This window comes from Phyllobates terribilis, unplaced genomic scaffold (assembly GCF_046119375.1).
Source record: "Phyllobates terribilis strain yellow unplaced genomic scaffold, ASM4611937v1 Scaffold_7__3_contigs__length_470593459, whole genome shotgun sequence".
NCBI classification, from domain to species: Eukaryota; Metazoa; Chordata; class Amphibia; order Anura; family Dendrobatidae; genus Phyllobates; species Phyllobates terribilis.
Genome location: NW_027362767.1, coordinates 299066086 through 299090744, shown reverse-complemented (window position 1 = coordinate 299090744; position 24659 = coordinate 299066086). Strand labels below are relative to the sequence as shown.

The following is a 24659-nucleotide window of genomic DNA, read 5'->3' as shown; positions in this document are numbered from 1 at the left end:
CGTTCTTGAGTCTAAGGGTGCTATGTTCCATAAAATTCCTTCATTTTTTTCCTTTATAATTTTTGATATACTAGTTTCTTATCAATCTCCCCACAGTGGTAAAATATGTATTTTCCCAAATTATATGGGAACAATTTTGTAAATTTTGGGAATAAGGGGGATTGCATAATGTTTGACATTTGTTTGAAAATAATGCCATTCATTAGTTTGAAAGTTTGAATTCGCCATTTAAGATTTTTTTTTGCATCATCAGCTTTGGCTATGTATCTTTCTGGTGACTTAAAGCTTTATAGTGTGCAAAGTTTTCCAATATTGGATTTCATTACTGGTTTCAAAATTCCCTCTAAGAAATCCTCCAGGAATTCTAGGAAGGAGATCAGGGTAGTAATGAAAACAATGTTAAAGGGGTTACACATAAGTGAAATTAGGATAGCACTACGTTGGGATTTCCATTGGAATGACCGAAAATTGTTTTCCAACGAGAATTCCGACAGAGTCCCAGACAGAGCCATTCACTGGAGTGAAGCTGAGGGAGTCACTGCGGATGTCTGGCTTCTATCCTGGCAGTATTCATCTTTTCAGATATGCACTAAGACACAATTTTCCATGTCAACTGGAACAGCGTGGGGAGAAGATGGCTGGTGACCTCATCATACTAGTCTCATCTGTCCCTGGCCAGCTTTATAAATGTTTTCTCTGAAACACTGCAATTACGCAGCCATACTCTGAATCATGCTGCCTGTGGTTAGGGCAGCATGAATCTAATGACAGGTTCTCTTTAATGGCATATTATAACAGCATTTGTAGCCCTATGGCATGCTTTTACCTTTACCTTACCAGTTTATGAGACACCAGCGTAATTTAGTTTGTGTGTAAGAGGTGAAAGTCATAAGAAAAGTCCTTCCAAGAATACATACTTATTACCCACTAAAGAGACGTTTGCCTTTTCCTGTACATGGAAATATAGTTATAATGCTTTTTTACAAGCATGATCTTTTACAATGAAGTGACAAGTCACCATAGTATTGAAAAACACTTCCAGGCGTGATGATTTCAATCCTTTTGAGAACAGTATTTTTACCCTGCACGTGGCCAATTGGCAGTAAGGTGGTTTTCCTAGCTAATGCCCACTGAACCAAGGAGGAAGCGCTGGGACTCCGGATCTGTGCTCAGATCGCTCCTTGCGTTTCCACCTAGCTCCTCTCAGCCTTTCCTGTGTTTCTGCTTAGTGTGGGAAAGATGCAGCAAAGGAAGTGCTCAGGGTGTTTGCACAAGCACACTAGAATTGTTCTCTGTTTCAGGGTCACAATAGTGGGACCTCAAAGATTTTGTACATAGTCAGGAGAAGGCATGGGATTTAGGAGCACAAAGAAAACCATTTATCAACGTCCCACAGCTGTAGCACGTGGGCATCACACTGCACTACAACCTGGTTATAGAAATAGTTAACACGTCTTAAGCTAAGTGCACACTATGTCTGTTCACTCACCCTACAGTATACTTTAGGAGCCTTTCCTGATATTTACTGTAATAAGCCCTATTCATCAGATGAAAGCCAGAAGTGTGTTCTTTCAGCCTCTGTCTGGCAGGAAATACATCTGCTTACCGTTTGTTTTATTGTATAGGAGACCTCACTTTCCTATATAGAGCACATTGCAAAGAGATGTATACTATGCGGTATACTTGTTTTTAAAATGGGCTCCCATGGTGGGCAGATGCCTAGGCATTCATCCGGACTGTGGCCACTGTCGGGGGCATACCTCCTGGTGACGCCTGACAGTGCGCACAAGCACAGTATTTACCTAGCCTTAGTTTTCTTCCTTTTCTTAAATACTAAATGCTTTCCTCCAAAGTCAATTTTTCAGTATATGGACCACTAGGCAGTACAAGCGCTGTTGGTGGTCAGTGGTTTTCCACAAACAAGTCACCCCTATAGTTAAGCATGATAGCTGTTGGATTGACATTTACTGAATTATCTTCTGTTGAATCCATCTCTACCAATTTAAAATTATTCTTCTCTACATAGATATGTAAACAGCCTCTTTAGAGAGGAAGATGACTCAGACGCTAGTGCCACCTATTGTAGCAATCCCAAAAGTCAATATCGACCCTTTAATGAGCATTGCAACATGACTTAGGATAAGAAGCCAAACCAGACACTCCATTTGCTGTCACGTGTTTTGGGTTGTTTGCCCTTCATCAGTGCAAAGGAGAAGATCTGATTTGACTAGGTGAGAAGTCTCTGATGAGATATAAAGGTTAACATTTCTTGTTGTGGAGAGCGTCAAGCTGGTGTAAGGAGACTTATAGGCCATCCAATGCTCTTCTGAAAATTTAAATATCCAAATAGCCTCTTCAGAGAGGAGGAGGACAGGAACTCTAGTGCTACTTACTGGAAGTAGCAATCCTAAAAGTCAGTATCGACCATTCAATAAGCCATGCCACATTAACTTAGGATAAGAAGCCAAACCAGACACTCCATTTGCAGACGTGTTTAGGGGCATTTGCCCTTCATCAGTGTAAATCAGGCGGTCTGATTTGGCTGGGAACACTGATTGAAAAAAATAATTAAAGCAGTTAAAAAATAAATCCATAAATCACACTGACCCCAATGGGGCAGCAGCTACTTATTCCAGCTACCCATCATTCTGCCTATATTTCTGCCTAAATATAAATACAGCTTTCTTGGCATGACATGGAATCATAATTATTGTCTTCATCCAGGACCAATAAAACTTTGCAGGACAATTAATATGTTGTCATGTGTGTTTTGTTAGTATGTTTCATCTTTTTATTTTACATTTCTATAACACTCTTTACTTTGCTATCCTGTAAAAAAAGAAACAAGATAACACCAATATATGTCAATGGAGAAATACAGTAATGTATCTTCAAAATCAGAACAATGGTCAGAAATCCAACATGCCTGATTTATCTCTCCCTCACATGCGATGTCAGGTAATAGTTGTGGCCCCCTAAAAACATTTAATCATAGTCCAATATTACTGAAACTCTCCGGTCCTTCTGACTTTGATATAATATGTACTGTACATTATGACAAGTTTAATGGTCTAGAACCTAGATTCACACACCATAAACTGGACCTGATAAACTGTCTTTCCTACAACTACTATATATAGTATCATCCTTATTGTAAGTAGTTATTGCGAAAATAAATCATTACACAATACAAATCCATTAGGCCAGCCTTAAAAAAAAATGATGGCGATAGTTGTGATAGTAACAACAGCTGAATATTACATTGTTATCAAACCAACCATAAATATTAAGGGCTCTCCTAAAAGTTGAGCTACAAAATCTTATAGATACATAGGAGTACAAATCAAATGATAAAAAAACATATCTTTATTTAAACAATTGACAAACAGGTAAAAAGAGTTTGCTTAAAAGGAGAGTATCAGACATAGGCAAAGCCACACAGAAAAAACCCTTCCCTTATGATCAACAAAATCATGACTCATAAAGATGATGAAACATACATCAGAATATATTTATATTATAGAGACACAGTGGAACAGAGTCCTACCGTATATGAAATATACAACAATAATCCCAAAATACTTTCCAAGGTTTATACATTCAACGAGATAAATGAGAGTGCTGGAACAAAGTCCTACCAGACTATTAAGACATAATCCAAGTAAGGATATAAAGTTAGGTGAACGTAAGGGATCAGTGTATACCCAAAATTGTGATACGATGGTATATAGCATATGGATAGAAAGATCTAGCCGAAGTAAGGCATACGAATGATCCTGATCAAGGAAGGATAAGGACAAAAAGCATATACCTAGTGTGGGAAATAACATAAAATGAACCTGTGTGGCCGCCAAAAGCAGCACCCCTGACGCGCGTTTCGAGTACAGCTGATCCCTTATGTTCACCTAATTCTATATCCTTACTTGGATTATGTCACAATAGTCTGGTAGGACTTTGTTCCAGCACTCTCATTTATCTTGATGAATGTATAAACCTTGGAAAGTATTTTGGGATTGTTGTTGTATATTTCATATACAGTAGAACTCTGTTCCACTGTGTCTCTATAATATAAATATAATCTGATGTATGTTTCATCATCTTTATGAGTCATGTTTTTTCTGTGTGGTTTGTCTATGTCTGATACTCTCCTTTTAAGCAAACTCTTTTTACCTGTTTGTCAATTGTTTAAATAAAGATAGTTGTTTTATAATTTGGCTTATACGCCTATGTATCTATAAGATTTTGAATATTACATTGGTCACACATGGCTTGAACTCCTTTACAACTACAGTTTCCATAAATTCAGGAAAAGTCTATCAAGGCGGGCACGAACATTCCCAGGGCTGATCATACAGCTCACACTTTGACCTTCTCTACGTTTGATATGAACAGACATGTTGCTGCTGATTACTCACAGTGAGTAACACATTCTGAGTAATACGATCACTTCCATCAGGTCAGCGAGAAAATGTTCTTCAGTGAAACCATTGGAATCTTTTTCTAGTAAATAATAAGGGAATTTCTCTCTTTTACAGAACAACCTTGTAATAGCCTGCGAGTTTCTGTATTACCTTACATTGTGTTTCTTCCCGTCATATACGAGTATTTAGGCTGCTACTGAAACATCTGTTCATCACTTGACTGTGTGCCTATGTGTTTTCTAACAAGCATTCACATAGTCAGGGCTCACAACGTGTAACACGTCCTGCTGTTAATTCCCTTCTCTGTTTAATTCAGAAGAGATGAGATCCATGATGTAAATACAATATTGTCCAGTTTAACGACATTTAAAGGGGTTATCTTGACTGGCAATCCATAGTCCAACAGCCATGCCCACCTGCGGCCACCAAAGAGCGCATGAGAATGTATTAACAAACTTGCGCTCTTATCCGTCCATGCATGAGTTCATAGAGGTGATACTGGATGTGATAGCACAGCTTGTAAACTAAGCCTTAAAGTGGTTTTCCAATGCTGGACTACCCCTTCTTTATTCCTTAAAGGGACTCCATCACCAGGTTTTTGCTACCCCATCTGAGAGCGGTATGATGTGGGGGCAGATACCCTGATTTCAGTGATGTATCACTTACTGGGCTAAAATCACAGTTTTCTCTGCTGCAGATCTAGCAGTTCTCTGAATGCTGAGCTCTGTATAAGCCCGCCCACACCACTGATTGGCAGTGTTTTCCATGTTCACTGTGCATAGGCAGAAAGCTGCCAATCAATGGTGGGGTTGGGGTTACACAGAGGTAATGAATATGGAGGACTACCTGACAACTAGTTTATTAGTCCTCTAGTGATAATATCCTGCTGATAAAACAGTGAATTTATCAAAGCCATAGCAAGCAGCCCAGTCAGTGACACATCACTGGAATCAGGGTCTCTCTTTCTCTATGTTATGTTCTGCTACCAGAGCTAAGGAAAGAGAGGAGATCTGTCCCTACTATAGGACTCAGCTGAATCCCTACGATGTAACAGGGAACCTGATCCTGCGATCAGACCTGCTAAAGTCCTAAGCTAGTCTGTACGAAGACCTATAGATGTGGGGGAGGAATCCCTACAAGTACTAAGGACTGGGAGGAATATGGGACACCTCCTAACAGAAATAGTAGCAGACAGACGAACAAACAAAATATAAAGAACATAGAGGTCCGTAGACCAAGCAAACTAACAGAGCAAGACACAGAGCACAGGCTAGCTAGAAAGTAGATATACAATGAAGTCCAGCAAAGCCAGAAGGGCGGAGCAGGATTAAATAGGCCAACAAGGTCATGTGACCAGCAAAGGAAAAAAAACCTAACAGCAAGGTTCTAACAGTACCCCCCCTTCTAAGAGGATCCTCCGGATCCCCTAGGACCAGGCTTATCAGGAAATCTCCTGTGAAATGCTCTGATAAGTCTGGACGCGGAAACATCATCTGACCTCACCCAAGAGTTATCCTCGGGTCCGAAACCTTTCCAGGCCACAAGATACTGCAAACTACCTCTATACCGTCTAGAGTCAAGGATGCGAGAAATTTCATATTCCCCGTCCTCCACCACCGGAGGAACAGAGGCAGAGGCGTCACCATCCGACACAACAGCTTTTTTTAACAGAGAGACATGAAAGACCGGATTAATTCTCCAGGAGGTAGGAACCTCCAACCTAACAGCAGATTGGTTGACAACCTGAAGCACCTTAAAGGGCCCTACAAACTTGGGACCCAATTTCTTAGAAGGAATCCTCAACCGCAGATTCCTAGAGGACAACCAAACCATGTCACCAACAGCGAACAAAACCTCCTGTCGTTTCCTATCAAAGTAGTCTTTAGATTTTCTGTTGGCCTCCTGAAGATTACCACGCACATCCGTCCAAACTCTTTCCAAATCACCGGAAAAATTCTCCTCCTCAGGCACGGCAGATCCCAACTTGGAGAACGACCCAAACGACGGATGTCTCCCAGAACAACAAAAAAAAGGCGAACAACCAGCAGAAGAAGATGTATGATTGTTCAGAGCAAATTCGGCAAGTGGCAGAAACTCAGACCACCCCTCTTGATTGTCTGCCACAAAACAACGCAAGAACTGCTCAACATCCTGGTTTTTCCTTTCTGTCTGGCCATTAGATTCAGGATGATATCCGGACGAAAACGACAAATGAATTCCCAACCTGTCACAAAAGGCACGCCAAAAACGAGCCACGAACTGAGGACCCCTATCAGAAACAATGTCAGTAGGAACGCCATGAAGTCTGACAATTTCCTTGACAAAGGCCTTAGCGAGAGTTTTAGCGCAGGGCAGTTTGATGAAGGGAACCAAGTGACACATCTTGCTAAAACGGTCCACGACCACCCAGATGACAGTAAAACCCTCAGAGGGGGGAAGGTCAGTTATAAAGTCCATAGCCAAATGTGTCCAAGGAGCACTGGGGACCTCCAAAGGACAAAGCAACCCCGCAGCAGGAGTATGTGAGGACTTAGATCTAGCACATACAGTACATTGGCGTACCCACTTAATGACTTCCTTCTGCCATCCAGGCCACCAAAAACTGCGACCCACCAGTCTCTTGGTCTCAGAGATTCCGGGATGACCTGCCAACCGAGATTCGTGACACTCAACAAACAAATCTCTCCTAAAGGTCCCAGGCACAAACAACCTCCCATGAGGAGTGTTAAATGGGGCATTCTCCTGAGCTTTAAGAATCTCATCTTCCAAAACGGAGTCTAAAGCAGCTATCACAACACCTTCTTGTAAAATGTTTTCCTCTTTCTCAGCACCGACTATGGGAGAAAAACTGCGAGACAAGGCATCCGCCTTAACATTCTTAGTACCAGGGATGTAAGTAACGGAGAAATTAAACCGCGAGAAAAACAGTGCCCACCTAGCCTGACGGGCATTCAGGCGCTTGGCAGCGTCAAGATATATCAGATTTTTATGATCCGTAAGAACCTGAACGGGAAATTCCGCACCTTCCAAGAAGTGGCGCCAGTGTTCAAATGCGAGTTTAATAGCCAATAATTCCCGATTACCAATATCGTAATTCAATTCAGTCTCCGAAAATTTTTTTGAAAAAAAGGCACAGGGATGTAATCCATCCCCGTTATCCTGAGACAATACTGCGCCAACCCCCACAGAGGAAGCATCAACCTCAACCAAAAACGGCCTAGTAACATCAGGCTGCATAAGGATGGGAGCAGAGGTGAACCTCTCCTTGAGATACACAAAAGCTTCAATGGCCTCAGAAGACCACTGAACCGCATCAGCACCTTTCCTGGTGAGATCAGTCAGAGGTTTGACAATACTAGAAAAATTTTTTATGAATTTTCTATAGTAATTGGCGAAACCCAAAAACCTCTGTATCGATTTCAAACCAATAGGCCTAGGCCATTCCTGCACAGCCTGAACCTTAACCGGATCCATCTCAAAACCTTTGCTGGAGATAATGTAGCCCAAAAAACTAATTCTCTGTACAGCGAACTCACATTTCTCCAGCTTAGCAAAAAGCGAATTGTCCATTAATAACTGTAATACCTCACGCACGCTCCGCCAATGAGACTCCAGATCTGGCGAATAAATCAAAATGTCATCCAAATACACAACCACATTTTTACCGATCAAAGGTCTAAGGATGTCATTAATCAGATTCTGAAAAAATGCAGGAGCATTAGTAAGACCAAAAGGCATAACCAGATTCTCAAAATGACCCACAGGAGTGTTAAAAGCAGTCTTCCATTCATCACCCTCCTTCATGCGCAACAGATTGTATGCCCCCTTAAGGTCAATTTTAGTGAACCACTTGGCCCCCAATAACTGGTTAAACAGATCAGGAATCAATGGCAGTGGGTAAGGATTGCGTACCGTAATTTTGTTAATCTCACGAAAATCCAGACAAGGACGTAAACCGCCGTCCTTTTTTTTTACAAAAAAAAATCCAACCGCCACAGGAGACTTAGAGGGCCTAATGTGACCGGCGGCCAAACTTGTCTGTATGTATTCCTCCAAAGCCTTCCTCTCAGGAATAGTAAGGTTAAATAAACGACTTTTAGGAAGAGTCGCTCCAGGGACAAATTCAATAGAACAATCATAGTCTCTATGGGGAGGCAAAACCTGCGAATCTTTCTCAGAAAAAACTCTCCAAAAATCCTGAATAGGAACAGGTAATTCTCCCCTATCCAAAGCTGCAATACGCCCGTTACAACACTTGTCATAACATTTATGGCTCCAGGATTTAATTTCACTGGTAGACCAATCCAGTACAGGATTGTGAAATTTTAACCAGGGCAAACCCAATATTACTGGAGAAGGCAAGTTATTCAACACTACCAAATCCAATTTCTCATGGTGAACACCATTAATAGAGGAAATTCACAGACCTTGAGAGTAATATTCTTCAAAGGGGAACCATCCACAGAAACCACAGCAATGGGGGATGATAAAGGTTCAGGTTTTAAATTGAGTTTTTCCACGAATCCCCCATCAATTACATTCAGTGTAGACCCGCAATCAACAAACACCCGAAATTCCATTAATTTTTCCTGAGCAATCGTGGAAGCAGCTAAAAATACACCCTTGGAATTTAAACAGGCAATACGGGCGTGACTGACCATTTTTTTTTCTTTCTTCATACGAAGCTCACAGCCTTTAATCAAATGACCAGATTTTCCGCAATAGAAACACAAGCCTTTCGAAAAACGACGGTCTTTTTCTTGAGAGCGAGGTGCCACCGATCCAATCTCCATCGGTTCACCACTGTTAGTACACACATTATCATAACCAGAAACTGACATAGCAGAGGATTTGCTCTCATTAACCCTAGCACGCAGTCTTCTATCCACCCGTATAGCTAATTGCATAGCCTGTTGCAAATTCTCAGGTGTAGGATAAGCAATTAGCAGGTCTTTAACCCTTTCACTGAGCCCAGCAAGAAGTAGACTTTTCAGAGCAGAATCATTCCACCCTGTTTGAGTGGACCAACGACGAAAATGTGTACAATATTTTTCGACATTACCTGATCCTTGTTTTAAACGTCTCAACTCAGTCTCAGCTGATGCCACACGGTCAGGATCATCATATAATAGTCCTAAAGCAGAAAAAAAACTATCCACTGATCTGAAGCATGTATCACTAGGTTGCAAAGAAAAGGCCCACTCCTGAGGCTCTTTGCGCAAAAGTGACATTATGAACCCTACGCGCTGGGATTCATCCCCAGAGGACTTGGGTCTCAAACGAAAATACAATAAGCAAGCATTTTTAAATGAAAAAAATTCTCGATGTTCACCAAAAAATAAATCCGGCAAACATACCTTAGGCTCCAAGAAATGTGCTCCAGAACAGTTACTCACGTGCTGACGGAGCTCGGCCACATCCAGAGAGAGTCCCTGCAGGTGTTTAGCCAAATCCTGAACCGACACCATGATGGAACAAAAAAAATCTTTCCTTAGAGAATTTGCTGGCTGGACTTACTGTTATGTTCTGCTACCAGAGCTAAGGAAAGAGAGGAGATCTGTCCCTACTATAGGACTCAGCTGAATCCCTACGATGTAACAGGGAACCTGATCCTGCGATCAGACCTGCTAAAGTCCTAAGCTAGTCTGTACGAAGACCTATAGATGTGGGGGAGGAATCCCTACAAGTACTAAGGACTGGGAGGAATATGGGACACCTCCTAACAGAAATAGTAGCAGACAGACGAACAAACAAAATATAAAGAACATAGAGGTCCGTAGACCAAGCAAACTAACAGAGCAAGACACAGAGCACAGGCTAGCTAGAAAGTAGATATACAATGAAGTCCAGCAAAGCCAGAAGGGCGGAGCAGGATTAAATAGGCCAACAAGGTCATGTGACCAGCAAAGGAAAAAAAACCTAACAGCAAGGTTCTAACACTCTACATTATGCTGCTCTTAGATTATTTGGCCAAAACCTGGTGACAGATTACATTTAACCATGCCAGATATAAAATAAAAAACATTATACTCACCAGCTAGACCATTGTTTCCAAAAATCCAGTCCTCACAGCCCCCCAACTCGTCATGCTTTCAGGATTTCCATATTATTGCACAGGTGCTGGAATTCTTATCAAAGCATCAGAAATTGCCACATATTCCTCACTTGTGTAATACTAAGGAAATCCTGAAAACATGATGTGTTGGGGGCCGTGAGGATGGGGTTTGGGAAGCACTGGGCTGGACCAATGTTGTCATGCGACTGCTGCAGCCAATCAGTGGCTGTTGATTGGCTGCAGCCTTCAATACCCCATCAGAGCTGCAGCGGCCGCCTCCTCATTGTTTACATCTGGTTTTACACTGGTTCATACTTGCTGTATCATACCCTCTTAAGGCAACTGATCAATGGGGCTGTTCAAGTAGGAAACCCACTGATCTGATATTAATGACCAATTCTCAGTGCAGGCCATCAATTTTACAATCCTGGAAAACTCCTTTAATAAAATTATAATGAGGACTTATTTGTACTGAGGTCATCAATTAGACCAAGGGCTTGTACTTCACCTTTATTTACTCCTGTGGCTCTCGGATGACTGTCAATTATGACCTTGTGACCATTCAGTAACAATGCTTACTCACTGGAACATCAGTAATGTCAAACATGTAAATCCACATATAGCAGCAGGCTGCACAAATCCTAAAATATTATTATTGGACTGAGGTCAGTAACAGCATGCATTCCCAGAGGAAAAATTGTCAAATTGTCAAAATACCCTTTACAATAAATATCGTCCTTCAAAATGGACAATAAATGTGGGTTGAATTTGGCTTTTAATATTATTCTAGAGAATTCAGTGTACATGGCAGCCATATGGCCATATTCGTTTACAGATTATTAGGAAGGTCAGTGATGAAGCAGATTATTATCTGCTGACAAACTAAGCAATATCAGGGCCAGAACTCATGTTAAAGGGGTTGTCCACTATTAGGATGACCCCTTCTCATGCCTCATGTTAGGCCCCATTAAAATAAAAACATCTATACTCAGCTTTGGTGCTGGAGCCATTCCAGCAGTGTTGGCACTCGCGTTCCCGGGGCTCACGTGACATTGTTACGTCACGTGAGCCCTGAGCCCAATCAGCGCTGTCTTTCACTAGCCTCGCCATGGGACAAATTGAACATCTAGAGGAAGTTAGAGAGCAGCTGCAGCCCTGACTTCCTGTTGATGATCAATATGTCCAAAGGCGGGGATAGTGACACCAGCGTTGATTGGGCGCAGGGCTCACGTGACGTAGCAACCTTATGTAGGCCCCAGGAACGCGAGTGCCAACACTGCTGGAATGGCACCGGCACCGGAGGTGAGTATTTTTATGTTAATGGGGCCTAACATGAGGAATGAGGAGGGGTTGTCCTAGTAGTGGACTACCCTTTTATTGTATGAGATACATCAATTAGGAGATTTCTTGTTGTCATGAATATGAATGGTAATCTATGGCAAATAATTGTCATTTGTCAGAGGCTTCTTTGCTATAGAATCAGGAAAGTAACTTCAAGAGTTCTACTAATGACATTTATATGAATCAAAACAAGGCGGGCACTAAACCAGTACCAAAAAGCGTAGCTCTGCTTTTTAGCTGTGCACTAATAAATGCAAAGGATACCACTGGACTCTTTCTGTTTCTCAGCAGCACCGTGCCTCCACTTTTTTTATTTTTGTTATTTTTAATTATTATTGTATTTAACAGAAGCATGATCTGATATACAGTAAAAGCTGCAGCTGATTCTTCCATAGTCAAAGGTGTTGAAACAGAGTTGTGCCTGGTAATAGCACATCTCGTACAGGTGAGCATACAGGATCCTGTTTGTCCTTGTGTGTGTGACATACTTTTTAGTTACCTTTCTGTGTTATGGAGAACCCTGTATATTTTCAATTTCTCTTTTAATTAATCAAAATGTGGTGATTGATGGGGGACCTTTTACTGCGACCTCCATTGAGCTCTGAAACAGAGGTCCTGAATCCCCACTTCTTCCTCACTGCATGACCATGGTGAGAAGGTCATACATTTATGATGTATCCTGGGGATAGGTGATAAATGTTCTTCATGGTAAGACCCCTTTAAACTGTCCATTCACTTGCACATTTGTTCTTTAGAAGAAACAGATGTTATAATGGATGTTATCCATTTGTTATGCTATGCCCCATTGCTTCTCCTCTGCCTTCTGTTTGGTACCAATTCAGATTTGAGCATTCTGATACAGACTGGTTGTGTTAGGATTGTGCCTCCTGACAACTAAACATAAGGCTTTTGCAGTTAGGAACTTTTTCCCCGGCAACCAGTTTTTCTTATTTGACAGGTCAAAGCTGGTTAGCATTGTGCCAACTCCATAGAATGGTAAACCCATGCCATGATCACTCTCATTCTGCGCTGTAAATTATAGTCAAAGGAAAGTCATTTCCAGCCGTGTATGTTCAATTACATATTTTCCATTGTATTGCAATTAAATGCTGACATTAAAGGGTTTGTCTTCTTAGAAAATATTTTTGCTGTGTTGCTGCTATAAATTTATGTAGTCTTCGGTTCCATACCTTCACTGGTTTGTGTTCCACACAGGAGACAATTTTCTGTGTCAGCATATCATCAGTGATGTATGCAAAAAGGATAGGCTGACTGGCTAATTACAATAACTAAGCCATCACCCTTATCTGTCATTGCCTATGCATATTGGATAACCCCTTTAAAGAAGTATTTCTAGTCCATGTGTACATGGTGTACTTATTTCCCTGTAGATCTGCCTCCCCTAATTTCTCTTCAGGCTCCATAATGAGTCTCAGATTTCTTCCTGAATTTTATTTCTCTGTTCTTGACTAAAAAACAATTAAGCATCCAAGGGTTAGAGCCAGTGTATTCTTTATCTGCTGAGGTAACAGTGCGATTATCTTCTCCTCTATATTATCCTAAGTAAAGCAATTGAGTATTAATTGCTGATAAATTTATAGTTAGGAAGCTGAACTGTCACCATCTTCATAATAACTATGAGACAGGAGCTGTGCAATCATCATCAGTAACTGTGATAATAGTTTCTACTCCCTCTGTGGAAAAGATGTGTGATACAACCCTTTCAAATGCATTATACAGGAAGTTTTGGTGACTGAAATGGTGACCCCCTTGAAAGAACATAAAGCCATGTAATTCCCATGGGGTCACAATGAGAACACATGAGCTAGCAGAAAAGAAAGAATCCATGAAAGTATAAATAGAAAAGAAACAACTAAATTAGGTAATAATGGCAGAATTATATATAGAGTAACTATTTAAATACGAAATAGTTTCTAGACAATTACTTTAACCCCTTAACGACCTGTGGTAAACATTTTCATCACAAGTCACTAAAAGCTGTATGGAGCTGGCTTAGGGGCTGAACAAGCTTCATATATGGCAGATGCCGGCATGCAACAGCAGCATCCAGAGAGAGTACTGACAGCAGCATTTAAATGGCAGGATTACTGGTGCCCCTCCATGATATGGTCATGGGGAACTGGTGGTGTTACTATGGAAGCAGGGAGCTTGCTGAAGGTCCCCATGGCTACCATCTTAGCCCACTGGTAACACTTAGCCAGAGGCTGACCTTTATAGGAGAACCACAATTATACTATATACTACAATACTGTAGTATTACAGTATATAGTACAAATGATCCAGCTATCACAGGTTCAAATGACCAAAATAAAGTACAACATTTTTTTAAAAAGTGTTTAAAAAAATATTTTATGTTCACAAAAATTGAAATCACCCCATCATTTTCCTCATTCCATAATATAGAAATGAAAATAATAATTATATTTGGTACTGTGTTCAAAAAGTCTGATAAAAATCTAAAATTAATATAAAATATCTTATAAGTTAGGCAAGGCTATAATTGTATTGACCTGGTCAATGGCAAGTCATTTTTACCAAAAAAAGAAAGCCATAAAAACCAAACCCAAAAAAGAATGGCAAAATTGTTCTTTTTTCCCATTTTACCCTACTTGGAATTTTTGTCTTGCTTTCTAGTACATTATATGGTAAAATGAGTGTCTTTAAGGGTTTAAAGGGTTATTTTAGAAATAGCAAATAATTACCTATCCTCAGGATAGATAATTACTTGCTATTTTCTAGCGGTCCGACCACTAGGACCCCCAGCGATGCCAAGAATGGTGCTCTGTGGATGCCTATCTTTAATGGAACAGAGGTGCACATGCTCGGCCTGGGCTCAGTCTATTGTCTATGGAGTATCGAGTACTGTGATCAGCTATTTCAAGAAGTCCCATGGACAATGACTTGCTATTTTGGGAACAAACCGTTAATGATCTTTTCCCTGGCGTTTTGTTTCGACAGCATACTGTACATACTGAACCATTAACAAATGCTGTATTGCGAAAAACTTGATTTGTGGCAGTTTTCTGTTAGTTATTTTGTTCAGATGCTAAAGAAAGAAGCATTTGTCATAAAATCATTTATCTTTTTTACATCTGTTCGATGACAACTTTTTCAAATAATCACGTAAAGGTTATTGTCAGAATGAAGGAATGTGTTGACACTGAATAGATCAGTGAGGGACATGAGGGCAAATCCACCTAGGATAGCATTCAGGCAATGCGTTTCATCTTAAGGAGCAGCATGTGTGATAAGGTCAAGCCTTGGTGGCCCCTCGGAGAATGTAGACCTCTGATGCTTGGTTAGGGACTGACAGTCTTAATGAAATCTCTGTGCTCTCAGCAGCAGTCCCAGACAGAGATATGACTTAGGGGGACACAGAGCTACCCCAAACTGTGGCCAAATCTCAAGGAGTGTAGGATACAGTCACACTGTGTTTATCTACGGTAATGTGATCCAACGTTCTGAACTACCATTTTATTAAAGGGAACCTGTCATGAGAATCAGAGCCTGACTGTGCGTTTACAGCCAGGTATGTTTAGTTCTCAAATACACATGGGAGAGACAATCATGGCAGGTAAAAGTTGGCCGGGAACCACCCTGGACTTGTCAGGTCTCTCTCTATAGTTCGAAGCCGGCCATATAAGACATGTTTTCTCTGAAATGTCTTAACATTTTGGAATAAAAAATAGCTGGCTGCAATCGCACAGCCAAGCTCTGATTTAAGCTGGCTGTGGTTTAGGAAGCATGACAGGTTCCATTTAAATGCAGTGTTTCGGTCAATTTTAACATTTAATGGGGTTATCCAAGCCTAATTATTTTTTTATTATGGGAATAATAACTAACAGGCAGGTAGTTGCTGCCTACCTGCCCTTTGTGGCCGGTGCTGATGTCTGCCAGCACAGAGCGGTCACTAACCAATCCTACCGGCAATTCAGCAGCTTCTGCTAATGTCACATTGACAGAGCAACGGGCTTTGCTTCCACTTTGCTCTTTTATCGGCACGTGACTGCTGACATCATGCTGATTGGTATCTGGCTTCCCACTGCCCAACTGCAGGGAGACAGCGGGCAATCAGCATGATGTCGATAGAGCATCCCGGAAGAGGAAGATCTGCTCTGTTGACGTGGAGCAGCTGAATCGCCAGTAGGAGCAGTCTATGAGCACTCTCTGCAGGTGCTGGGTAGAACAGGCAGGTAGTTAGCAACTACCTGCCTGTTAGTTTTTAGTAAAAAAAATAGTATTGGATGCACCATTTAAGGTCTATCTTTTTCATGTATGTGTTTCTATAGTAGTTTTAATAAAATGAATAGTTGGTAGATTGCCATAGTTCATTTTAATCAATGGTAGTGTGGTGTGCATTGTCATTTCATCCAACAGTCCAGGTGCATACTGATTAATCTTTTAGCTAAGGACAGTTGGGGTAGGACTTCGCCTTGTATTGCAAAAGTGGAATAGGAAATATGCGAATATTTCTCCGCACATTGCTGACTCATGGATTGTCAATGAGAAAATGAGATAAAACAATTAAGCCTATTTACTGTCAGTATGCAGATGACTGCAGAGCAGGCGGGCGACTGTGCTGTAAACACATGGAGCTGGTCTAATACTGGATGAGAATGTTACTTCCAGCATCCAGCTGATTATGAGCCAAGACTGTGGAATTCAGGGAATGCATCAGTCCCTTGTGTCATCCTTATGCACTGGCTGAGAGTTTTACATTCAGATAATAGTTATACAAGGATTGAACAAGTCTCACGTCTACTTTCCTTTCAGTCTATATTAGGAGCCTGATTTTCTTTAAATCAAAACCGGATTTTGACAGACTAGATGTATTAGGTTAGAATACAGTGCTAGATAACAATTAACCTCTGGCATATATTAATTTTGTCAAAAATTAAAGCGTACTTGTCATTTCACCCAAAACCAAGAGTAAAAGCTTAGTCTGGCCGCACTCATCCCAACAACATGTTATACCTGCTTTTGCCTGAATATTGATGGTCAGTGAATATCAACTCAATAAGGCCCCAATTCATCATCTGCCATTTTTTAAGGGGAATCTGTCACCCCCTGGCACTTAGCTGACCTCCAATATGGGCATACAGTAGATAGAAATGTAAATCTATACCTACTTGTATGGCCCATATTCGAGGTCTTGTTGCTGTGAAATGTCTTTTTATTCAATCAAGTAACTGATGCTTGCAGGCCGGGGGACGAGAAGAAATCCCCACCTACTGTGTGAATTGCAATGTTTCTCCCCTCCCCTGCATGTCACAGTGCCTGGATTTGGCTGCTGCAACTACACATCACAGGGCACTGTGACATGCAGGGGAGGGGGGAAACATTATAATTACCCCAGGAGGCAGGATTTCTTCCAGGCCCCGAGACTATAACACATCAGAAACTTGTTTGAATAAAAAGCCATTTCACAGCAACAAGACCTCTAACATGGGCCATACAGGTATGAATAGATTTACATTTCTATCACCTTTATGACCATATTAGAGTTCAGATAAGTCCCAGGGGGTGACAGATTCCCTTTAAGTCACTTTTCTTTCTTTGTCTTTTTGTATTTGCTGATGTTTTTTGCAGCAAATTCATCAAAATGGCTTATGCTGTTCATAAATTTTGCGCAAAATCAAAAATGTACCTTTTTTCTATTTTTAAAGAGAATCTGTCAGCAGGATTTTGCTATGTAATCTGAGCATAGCATAACATAGGGCAAGAAAGCCTGATTCCAGGAATGTGTCACTTACTGGGCTGCTTGGTGCAGTTTTGATAGAATCGCTGTTTTCTCTATTGTAGATATAGCAGTAGCCAGAGCTGTGCATAACCCCGCACACACCCCTGATTGGCAGATTCCTGTGTACAGTGTGCATTGCCAGTAAGCTGCCAACCAATGGTGGAGGCGGAGTTATACAGATTAGCCTGACTGTCGTTCAAGCAACACCTAGTCCAGCAGTGATATTCTCCTACTGATAAAACACTGATTATATTGATACTAATCTACACAGTCCAGTAAGTGACACATCGTTGGAATCAGCCACTATTACCCTATATTTTGCTGCTCTTAGATTAAATAGCAAAAATATGCTGACAGATTCCCATTAACCTGTTTTGCAACTTTTCAGTTTTGTGCGAAAATATCTGGTATCCATTAAATCATTACGGGGATTGACAGGGACTGGAGTACATTTATGTCAAATTTTGCGACTTTTCAAAAAGTTGCACATGATTAATCAAGTGAAAAGGTGTTGCTCACAGCGGTTAATAAAGAAAACACAAAACAGGCTAACACATTAAAAACTGACTCTAAGAGAGGCGCAAATGGAAAGATGAATACGGCACAAACAAAAAAAGGTGCAAAACACTATAAAAACACAACAAAAAAATGTGGAAAAGCAATAAAGAGTTGGGCCTGATGTGTTTAGTAACTTGATTTCTCAATAGATGGCACTCAAGTCAGGATAAGGAAATATATGTAGTGTATTCCCAGAACACTATATTTTTTGGGTATCGATTCCAGTTAACTTTGATAGAGTATATTTAGTCTTATGTATCATGGACCGTATGCTATTAATACACAGAGTTTCCTTCTTGGGGAAAACATTATGGGTTCCCTCCTTCTTTACAGTTCTGCTTTGTGGTTCAGATGAACTATTAGATGTTGTGAAATCACCAGGGTATTTCTCTTCTTAGAAGAACTAATCTTCATCCCCCGAAGTTTCAGAACAGCAGGCAGGACACAATACCCTCCCTTTCTTAGCATTCACAACACAAACAATTCAGCCACAATGATCTGCACCCTGGGAGTTTAAAAATAGCTGCACAATATTAGGGAGTAGTCCGTGCGATAGGATGAGGAGCTCGAAAATGTCCAAGAATGCATGACGGGGGAGAATAGGTATTAAGAAGAAACAGTTGTGTGCGGAGCTCTAGATACCAAAACCTAAGCACAGCTGCTTGTGCCACTTGTGCGGATCCGAAATTACATTTACATGTTATAAAAAGCACTGCTGTTATCAGTCACAAACATCTATGTATCTGTAAGGGCTGTGGACTGGACTGTCGCGTTCCTACCCCTGAAGACACCAATCGTGATGTGTCATGTGTCTTTTGTATATATTGTGTCATGTGAAATGTTCCTGTGTGATGTAGTAATGTTGGTAATGTATAGTGTACAGTATAGGGTAAGACATAGCTTAGGGCTTAGGACATAAGGTTGGTAGTATAAGATCGTGATTGTAGTTAGATAAGTGACATTAGGGTAGAGATTGTGTTAATGTTTGGGACTAGCCCATAGTGAGAGGTCATTAGTGTTAGGGCAAGTGACTACTTCCTGTATATAGTTAGATAGGGTTTGGAAGCAGGCAGTGCTGCCATTGAGGTGATCCACAGTCAAGAGTAGACTTAGTATAGTAGCAGGGATAGTGAGATCTAGAAAAAGAGGTGACTGACTAGTCATACCGGCCTTCTGAAGGAGGCATCCATATATAGGACACAGAGTCACGAAACCTTGATCTTGCTAAATGCCGAAGGTAACAGACCTTAACAGGACTGAGTTTGTGGGACTAGTGGGGATCCCGAGCGGTAGATTCAGGGCTCCAGTAGTAGACGAAATAGTATGCGGACTCACTGAGCAGGTAGAGACACTTGTTGATCAGGACTGTGGCTCTGGGGACGTTGGATGAAACAGACAAGCTGCAGAGCCCTGGAGAAGAACTACAGAGGAAGGATATAGTGTGAGGGAAGAAAGGATACCCTAGAGGAAACATCCATAAGACTTTGTACCCGCTATTTCTTATATATTGTTTGTCAAAATATAGTTTAGTACTTTATTTTTGAACAGTAGTCTCCTTTATTGAACTGTGGAACCTATGATCCTGGCCAGCCCACAAGACTAGCTACAGGTGTCCTGCACGGGTGTAAGGCCCTCACAGCGCCAACATCAACACCTAGCCAGTACCCTCACTTTCATGTAGCGTGCAAGGGCATAACATGAGAAGTTGAGTGCCTCATCCACAGCTGCTGCCCTGCGCTACATATCATCCATCTATCTATGTATCATCTATTTATGTATCATCTATAAATCTATCATCTATGTTTCATCCATCTATCGATCTATCTATTTATCTATTTACATTGATGTGAAAAAGTGTTTGCCTCCTTCCTAATTTCTTATTCTTTTGCATGTTTGTCACACTTAAATATTTCAGATTACAAAACAAATTTAAATATTAGACAATGATAACACAAGTAAAAACAAAATGCAGTTTTTAAATGAAGGTTTTCATTATTAGGGGAAAAGAAATCCAAACTTACAGGACCCTGTGTATTAAAGAATAAGATAACTGTGGTTTATCACATCTTTGGGAAGCTGAGTTCAATTTCCCTAGCCACACACAGGCCTGATTACTGCCACACCTGTTCTCAATCAATAAATCACTTAAATAGGACCTGCCTGACAAAGTGAAGTAGACCAAAAGATTCTCAAAAGCTAGACATCATGCTGAGATCCAAAGAAATTCAGAAACAAATGAGCAACAAAGTAATTGAGATCAATCAGTCTGGAAAAGGTTATAAAGCCATTTGTAAAGCTTTGGGACTCCAGCGAATGACAGTGAGAGCCATTATCCACAAATGGCAATGGCATGGAACAGTGATGAACCTTCCCAGGAGTGGCCGGCCAACTAAAATTACCCCAAGAGCGCAGAGACGACTCATCCACGAGGTCACAAAAGACCCCACAACAACATCAAAATAACTGCAGGCCTTACTTGCCTCAGTTAAGATCAGTATTCATGACTCCACCATATGAAAGAGACTGGGCAAAAATGGCATGCATGGCAGAGTTCCAAGACGAAAACCACTGCTGAGCAAAAAGAACATAAAGGCTCTTCTCAGTTTTGCCAGAAAACATCTTGATGATCACCAAGACTTTTGGCAGAATAGTCTGTGAACTGACGAGACAAAGGTAGTGTGATGGTATGGGGCTGTTTTGCTGCTTCAGGACCTAGAAGACTTGCTGTGGTAAATGGAACCATGAATTCTGCTGTGTATCAAAAAATCCTGAAGGAGAATGTCCAGCCATCTGTTCATGACCTCAAGCTGAAGCGCACTTGAGTTATGCAGCAGGACAGTGATCCAAAACACACCAGCAATTCCACCTCTGAATGGCTTAAGAAAAACAAAATTAAGACTTTGGAGTGGCCTAGTCAAAGTCCTGACCTTTATCTGATTGAGATACTGTGAAATGACCTTAAAAAGGTGGTCCATGCTCAGAAACCCTTCAATGTGGCTGAATTACAACAATTTTACAAAGATGAGTGGCCAAAATTCCTCCAGAGCGTTGTAAAAGGCTCATTGCCAGTTATCTCAAACGTTTTATTGCAGTTGTTGCTGCTAAGGACAGCCCAACCAGTTATTAGGTTTAGGGGCAATCTATCTACCAATCTACTGTATCATTTATCTATTGTCCATATGTAAGTTAAAGGGGCAGACACTTTTTGAACTTCTCTGATCCAGTTTTGGGCTCCTCATTATAAAAAGGGTATTGGAAAGTTAAGTCACATTTACACTGGCTGATAATCTCTCAGATTCTCAGATTTTATTGAAGACAAGAAGACCAGCCGTGAAATCAAACTGTGCATGTGCCGCCCACGCCAATGATGGCAGTGACACGAAATTTCAAAACAGGAGGCAGGTCACTGAAAAATCACCTGTCATTGAATCACCAGTGGCAGGGGGAGGGGCTGGAGCAGGAGAAGACCCAGTGCACAGTCCGGCCCCTGTGCACCAAAATCTCATTAGAAGAAAGCGTTAAATGCTGATTAAACTAGGACCACAGAGCTGATTCCTTCACCAAAGGTATCAATGTAATCAGCGCAATTAGGCCAATGTTTTTACTTTATGTTGCTAAATACTACTGGCAGGTTCTCTTTAAATAAATAATAAATAGGGTTAATTCATTCCTTCTGTTTGTACCAAAATTAGTAAATCTGTTTCAGTGTGTTCCTCTAGTTTGGCTAGCCACCTTGCACCATGTGCAATTTATGTAGTGACACCAACTTTAAAAGACAGTCTCTAGCTGCTAGTTATTTAGTTAATTCAGCTAGCCCAGGTCACTCTGATGCTTTGCTCCTGTGGTGCTGTTTTGTACATCCTGTTATCTGATCTTGGCTTGCATTTTGACCACCCATTTGCCTCCCGATTTTGTCCGTGATGAGACTTCTCGGTATTGACCCCACGTGATGACCCATTTTGCCTCTGGTTTGCTCCTCTGATCAGCAACTCTTCTGTGGAAGTAATCAAGTGGACCTTGTTGTAAGACCAGGGTAGAGGCTGGAGTTCCTTTGCAATCTGCCAGATTGCGCCAAGTTTGTCCAAGGTAGCCTTTTTGGGCCTGTGGCCTCTGGCACTGTGGCAGATGTAACAATAGCTCGTCATGTCAACTATACACTATTATGCCAAATAGTTTAATATTGTATTTTATTTTCATGTGTTTGTTCCACGGTTTCATCCTTAAAGGTGCAGGATCATTATCAAACAATATTAGAGGGGTTTTCTGGGACAAATATTGGTGGCCGATCGATAGAATAAGCCATCAGAATTTGCTTGGTGGAATCAGACTCTTTGCGTATGAGCAAATCAGCAGAATCAAAGGGCCAAAAAAGGGGAACTGATATTGAGCTACAGTACCAAGCTTAGTAACAACCATATATACGACACTGTGCCTGACTAAACAATGAATTGGACGCCATGGGCACTACATTTAGCTGATCCTGTGCTAGGAGTTGGACCTTAAGCAAAGGGATATTGCTGGCTTATCTACAGGATGCGTCATGAATATAAAAGCTCCAGAAAATAAATTTATAATCCAGACATAAACCATTTACCAGAATAGCAATGGCATTTACACATTGAATGGCAAGACACTGAAAACCCTGTTGCCGTGTGGTGGGATGAACCTATTTTTGGTCAACTCTCTTTTGCCTGGCTGGTAGAATTTACCTGTTTATGAAACTATATGCACCATCAAAGAAATTTCATCTACATTATTTTAGTGACTAACTGATTTTACACCATCTGTATATGATTGTGTAGTGTAATTTATATCCCATTATATCACTTTTACTTAACTGTGTGGGTGTTTTTGAATTATTTTTCTTAATCAAGCATTTCATTTTCTGCTATGGAATCTGTCAGTCCTAACCCAACCCATGGAGAGGAAGGGAGTCTTCATCAATACATCAGATATTCAGTTGGCCTAATGCTTCTTTGGTGCGTATTACACACTACACTGGGAAATCGACAACACTTATGGAATTAAAGGCCACATCTGGTGAGGAACCTCTGGCAAAGCATAGCTGTCAATCACTTTTATCATTCTGAAGTTTATAAGTTATTGGCAGTGATACTGATTGCTTCCAAAGAGGTTCTGTAGCAGCAGTATCCTGTACAATGTTGTATCTGATAAATAAAATCCAAATGATTGCGCCATGAATGAATTGTGTGTCCTGTGTCATTTGGTGCTACTTGTAAGACACAAAACCATGGCTCCGAATTCATCAGGACCAAGGTTTTTCACTCCGGTCGTGATGATGATGCATACTAAAGTTAGATTCTCCTAATTCATTAAGAGGGACATGGCTCTTAATGAGATGTGGCGTCCGCCTCACCACAAATATTATTCCAGTCAGAGATTGGAGTAAGATTTGTATCATAAGAAGCACCGCTGCTCACCAATTTTTTCAGAGCTGGGCAAAAATGGTACGAGACTGACAAAAGTCTCAAAATTTTAGCCCAACCTCATGTTGAAACAAAATCATTGAAGTTTTTACATCTTTTTATACCAGAAGTGAGCATAGTTAAAAGAAGTGGTAAAATATGCCAGATTTATTATTGCTGTGTAGGCCAACCAATAGATGATGTAAATGTCTATTTATACGGACCAACCGGTAGCACTAAATGACCGCCGATTGGTAAACTATTATCTGAGTGATCTGTAACAGCTTTTTTCTTGTTCATCGGTTGAATGACAGCCTGTTTTAAACTGAAAGATTATTGTGAAACAAGTGTTCATAACAATGCTTGTTGATTATTATCTTTCAGTGTAAATGCAGCTGAAAGGGGTTGTCCATGTAGTGGACAACCCCTTCTCAATCATTATGTTTTCCCCTTATAAAATAATAACAGCTATACTCACCTCCAGTGCAGTCACCATTCCAGCAGTGTTGGCACTGGCTCTCCCGGGGCTCACGTGACACTGGTATGTCACGTGAGCCCTGTGCCCAAACAGCTACTGCCTCATTCTTCCCTATTTCAGACGTAATTGACATGCGGAGAGAGTGAGAGTTGCGGCTGCTCTCACTTCCTCCAAATGTCAGTTTTGTCTGGAGGAGGGGAAAGTGAAGCAGCTGCCGATTGGCTGCAGGTCTTGTGTGACATAACAGTGTCACGTGAGCCCCGGGAGAGCCAGTGCCGATACTGCTGGAATGGTGACTGTACCAGAGGTGAGTATAGATGTTATTATTTAATAGTGATTGAAAAGGGGTTGTCCGAGTAATGGACAACCCCTTTAAGGAAGAGCAAAGTGTCTAATTTCTTGCAAAATGGGAATAGAAATGCCAAATCTATCACACACATCATGTGCCTCTATGATAAATTCGAAGTATCTTCTGCCTGATCTGGGTTTATATTGCTTACTTTTAGAGAGTAATAATCTATCTGCTCAGTTGTTTTTAGATATGATGAAGTAAAATACAATGGCTTGGAGGCTGTACACTGGTACACTGAGCTGCTATTGACGCGCCCCTGGGCCTGAG

General features: G+C 41.0%; 1 protein-coding gene across 1 annotated transcript in view; it reads left to right on the top strand.

Annotated features, from left to right (window-relative positions):
- The window catches only part of LOC141154704 (vascular endothelial growth factor receptor kdr-like), a 214610-nt gene that overhangs the window by 11718 nt on the left and 178233 nt on the right, over nt 1-24659 (top strand). The window lies entirely within an intron of this gene.